This window comes from Morone saxatilis, unplaced genomic scaffold (genome assembly GCF_004916995.1).
Source record: "Morone saxatilis isolate NCDOM2014 unplaced genomic scaffold, NCSU_SB_2.0 Contig18, whole genome shotgun sequence".
Lineage (NCBI taxonomy): Eukaryota > Metazoa > Chordata > Actinopteri > Moronidae > Morone > Morone saxatilis.
Genome location: NW_023339740.1, coordinates 2,255,019 through 2,259,955, shown reverse-complemented (window position 1 = coordinate 2,259,955; position 4,937 = coordinate 2,255,019). Strand labels below are relative to the sequence as shown.

Genomic DNA, 4,937 nt, shown 5'->3' with positions numbered 1-4,937 from the left:
CAATATTCCATATTTTTTTCTTCAAATGCTATGCCATGGGTGTTCAATATAACTGCCATGCTGATTGGAAACAGAGATTTCGTCAGAGCAGTTTATCACCACCTAACTTTTACAATTCAATTCAATCTTTTATGTTACGCGCCAATTCATAACAGAAGTTATCTCAGGACACTTTTCAAATAGAGCTGGTCTAGACCGACTCCTTACAGAGATCTACCAGCGGTGAGCGATCGTGAATGATAAATCGTGTTCAGCAATGAATGCACGCACACGTATTTTCAAATCACAAACTTGATCTGTTATTGGCGCCGGTACTGCTGCCGGCAAACGACTTGTGCGTTGAAGAGCACGAACAACAGTGCTATAGCCGGGGTCACCTTCGTGACGTCGAAGAACTTTTCGCCTCTAGTTGCATATATTAGCTTCTTCGCGCACAACACACAGAAACAAGCCCTGGCTCTCTCTTCATTTTTGGCACCAGCTCCAAAAGGCTTGCCGTCTCCGCCCCTTTCTTCTATCCATGCCCAGAGCCATTTATTTTAAGTCCTTTTTCAGTTAGGCGTCTTTTCATGAATTTCCCCTCCATCTCTGGATTTCGGTGAAACAAACGCTGGCCTGGATGCTGCGTTCAAGACCACTCAGAGGTAATAATAATAATAAAGGTAATAATACAGAGCCTGGTCACAATCACATTATTGACCCTGGTGTACTGCTCCAGCTCCTCCACTTCACTCTCCAGGTGCACCAGACGCCGGTCCTTCTCGGCGTTCTGGATCCGAAGAGCCTTCACTTCCTCCACCAGGTCCAGGATGGATTTCTGCTGCAGTTTCAAAGCTGAAATTTCCTCAGTCATCGCCCTCTTCGGCTGTCAGAGCCTTCTTCAGACCCATGTTGCTAGGTAACGCGAGGTAGCGTCTGCTGTTACCCTAGCCGCCCGCTAGCTAGTTTGTCAACTAGCCGCCTAGCTCCGTTCTTTCCGTCCGTGTTCCGAAAATCAGCGTCGACCAAATGTGTCAGCAGATAGTCCGATGTCCGTAATCCAAAATCAGTAGCCAATAAACACATAAATAGTCCAAAAACCGAGCACCAAAACACACAAACCCTCTCCAAACTTTTCACTTGACCTGACACTATTGTATAGTAACATGGTTGGACTCAAAATCCATACCATCATCAACAAAACATTGAATGAGGGAATATTTTTTGAATGGTGATGTTCTTCTTCCGGCTCTGAGAATCGATTCCAAGGAGCACTGAAGCTGTTCTGGAAGCTTGAGTTGGACTTTATGTTGGTTTTTCCCTTTTATTTCACACCCACCTGTAATGGCTGCCTATCGTCAACATGTTGTTCATTTGATCATCATTTCTAGTCACTGTCATCCATTTTAATGTGTTATAAAACAGTAGCCTAGTTTATTTTGGTTATTGAACCAACGAAAGACAATCTGTCATTCCTTTTGGTATGTCCATTTGATCATATTTCACTATTTCACAATTTTAATTATTGCAATCTACTCAGCCAGTTTGGATATGAATAGTGGTGTAAGAAAAAATACAATTATACGTAATAATAGGATATTGTGTCGATTCTTAAAAACACAACTAACACACTTTTTGAACCCCCAACCGTTAGATAGCAGAGTTGTAAACTGAGGGTGTGATGTTGTGTGACTGTGAGAAATACAAATGCAAATCCCATTGTTCTGGTTGCATAAAAAAGTTAAATCATAAAAGTACCATAAAATATATAGCTGCATGTCATGAAAAAAACTGGTTTCAGTGAGTTTTCAACCACAGATTATTATTATTTGGACACATAAAGAAAATAATAATGAGGTGTAAAGTTTTTGCCAGCATCGTAAATTAGTTATATTTGTATCCCTTTGCTTATATTTACTAAATCCTCCTATATTAATTCATATGAATGTCTATTGGTGGAAAAAGTACATAACTCAACACTGAATTTATATGGTTTTAGCCGACCAGGTATGTGTACCCAACGGAAAAACCTCTTGGCATCAGCTCATCGGTGCACAATGTGATGAAAAAACCTCAGCTGACTTCTGGTCCCAGCTAGTCTGAGCAAGGTCCTATTTACAGCGGTATACTGTTGAAATCTCCTCTTCCTGTGTGGTTTCAGGAGGAGAGAATATGGCCTCCACTGGCAGCCTCTGAACACAGCAAGACAGAGAATAAGAGTGAAAATAGACACTGCAGACGTCTCCGTGGATCCAGACAATTGCTAAAGAGTAGAGGTTGCATATCTGCGTAGGAGTAGTGTGGGAAAAGAGAAAAGAGGAGAAAGTTAAAGTGAGAGAAAGTGAGGTTAAAAGACATAAACTAAGAAGAACTAACAAAGTAGTTAACACAGAGAACTTTTAGGAATAAAAACAATCTTTGTGGTTATAAACCAAATGAAAAAGCACAGACTCAGACTTCAAGAACTGCCTAAGAGTACACAGTTATTAAAAAGAAATGTTGAAACTCTTGTTAACGCTCAAATATTTTGTAACTGGTTTAACCGAATGTCTCATTGTGCAGGTCAGCCATCCAGTGTGGTTTAGAGGTTAAAATTCCTGGATTTAGCCAGATCCCTTGTGGTTAGAAAGGCTGTCACTTAAGTGGGAATTGAATGGTTGCATCTTTGTTTCCTGCTTGAGGGCAATTGTTTGCAGCTCCAAACTAAATGACAAAACATGTTGTTTGTAATTGCCTAAATGACCCGCATAAGTTTTTTCTGATTAGACCTTCCTAGGATGCATGGATTGGTCATGGTCTTCCAAAACCGTTACAAATGGTCATTGTTGGATCTTCGTCTTCAGAATGTTTGAAAGATTTGAAACCACACCCATACTGTATTCATAGATTCTGCACATTAATAGGCCCTAAATGTACAGAAATTGGGTCTAGTTGGATCTTTCTTTCAACCATGATCCTGATCCTCCTGTCTGCTTCTCCAAACTGTGGACACGCTGACCTCCATCTATACTGTAGGTAATACACTGATTATAGATACTATAGTACCCCAGACAACTACACAGTGTAAAGCTATCCGGCACAATTTTATGGTGCTACATTATAAAAAGGCTGTTTAGTTCCAACCTCATTTGTTCGCTGTAATGATAATAAATCAAAATGCAGTAATAGTTTGTGCATGTTTAAATGCTTAACTCATAGTGTAATGAATTGTTTGATTGATGATCTTGAGTTTGAGCGTTATGTTCACAGCAGGTTAGTTACGCTGCTGTGGAAACTTCCTCACACATACTTATTATACATGATTTCCTCTTACATATTTTCACAATGTAACACAAAGTGCATTTATAAAAAGGTGTAGTAAGAGCAAGTTATGGAGAATACTGCTAGCTTTGTTTCGGACCTGTCTTACCGGTAGTTAGGAGGAAGTCTTACAATAACATACACTCTCACACACACATACAACCACGTGGCCATATGCGTAATGGCCCACAGATGCTCAGCCCTTGGCTCTCCAACAAGGATATCCTGATGACTGCCTGGTGGAGCTGCCAAATCTTCATGGAAACACAACAAAAGATATAATGCAGACACAAGGTGCAGACGAGAACATTATTCACATATAAGAAGATCTTTCAGACAGTGAGATTGGACTTCCAGTGGAGCCAACATACTGCATAAAGTTATATCTTGAGATGGAGCAGAGTACAACCATGCATGCATGTAGGAACAAACAAGGTTCATTCAAAAGTTCTTTAACTTGCCTTGGTATCCTACATTATAGCACTCACATCAAACAAAGAGCTTTTTAAAAGGCATCAGGCTTTTACTTTAACTTCCCCAAGAGGTCTTTACCAAGCAGCAACCTCCGTGGCTGGTAAATAAAACCAACATGGAAGTAACAAATACTGCAGTTCCTCAAACGGCCACTTGAGGCTGGCTCCAACAGTAAGTCAATCTCCATAAGGCCAAATATTAAAATTTACAGCAGAAATATAAATGTTTACAGCCTGGTACTTGGTTTCTATAATTTATTATCCTGTTTGTGACAATTGTGCAGGGGGTACATTTTTATACAACTCACAAATTTAAAATATATTATGGCTTAAAGTTATGCATAATGAATTAGCCAGGTTTTATTCAGCCCACCTCAACTCCCACACACCACATCTTTGCCCATTTCTAGCACCATTCAAGGCCACTGTGATTAGTTCAAAGAAATACAAACAAAAAAGGATTTTTTCTTTCCTCTATAGCAGAATGATAATGCAGTAATGCAGCCAGCGCTGGCTATGTGAGACTCAACCAATAACAGCACTTAGTCATTAACTGTCACTGCACGCTGTGTGTCGTTTACTGTGGGTCAGTAAAGGAGCTGTAACTTTCCTAAACTGTAGATGCATTATGCAGATGTGCATGAGGTGATGTTCAAAGCAAATGAGGAGGGTGGAGTATGAGCAGCACATTGTCTCTCTGTTTCCCTTCTAACAGGATATGTGGCTCCCTGTGGAAGACTGTTGTGTCAGTGCAGGCTGAGGTACCTCAGGCTGCTTAGCAGGCATATTAATACACATGCAAGTAGAACATGTAGGCACACACGTATTCAGTCACACAAACATGACCAAGATAAACACCTTTCCCTTGGACACACAGTGCAGAACACACAGTCATCACCTCATGCTGTTTCTATCATCATCATATCTTCTACAGTATAAATGATGGATCACAGAGATTCTGCACAGCCCTTGACAACCACGGCTCTCTGCAATCCCCCAAAGCCAATTAATCAGCCCAGACAATCTGCTCAGTCCTAACACACTGAACTCAATTCAGACATAAAGGTAAATGGTAAATGGACCTGTACTTGTATAGCGCCTTTCTAGTCATCTGACCACTCAAAGCACTTTTACACTACGTGCCACATTCGCCCTTTCACACACATTCACACACCAATGCTATGC

The 4,937-nt window shown here is 40.6% G+C and overlaps 1 protein-coding gene across 1 annotated transcript in view; it reads right to left on the bottom strand.

Annotated features, from left to right (window-relative positions):
• Nucleotides 1–572: 572 nt before the first annotated feature.
• The window catches only part of LOC118327880 (Krueppel-like factor 15), a 22,522-nt gene continuing 18,157 nt past the window's right edge, over nucleotides 573–4,937 (bottom strand). The window contains exon 3 of the transcript XR_004796723.1: nucleotides 573–3,533. The gene's annotated coding sequence lies outside the window, so the exon portion shown is untranslated. The remainder of the gene's footprint in view (nucleotides 3,534–4,937) is intronic.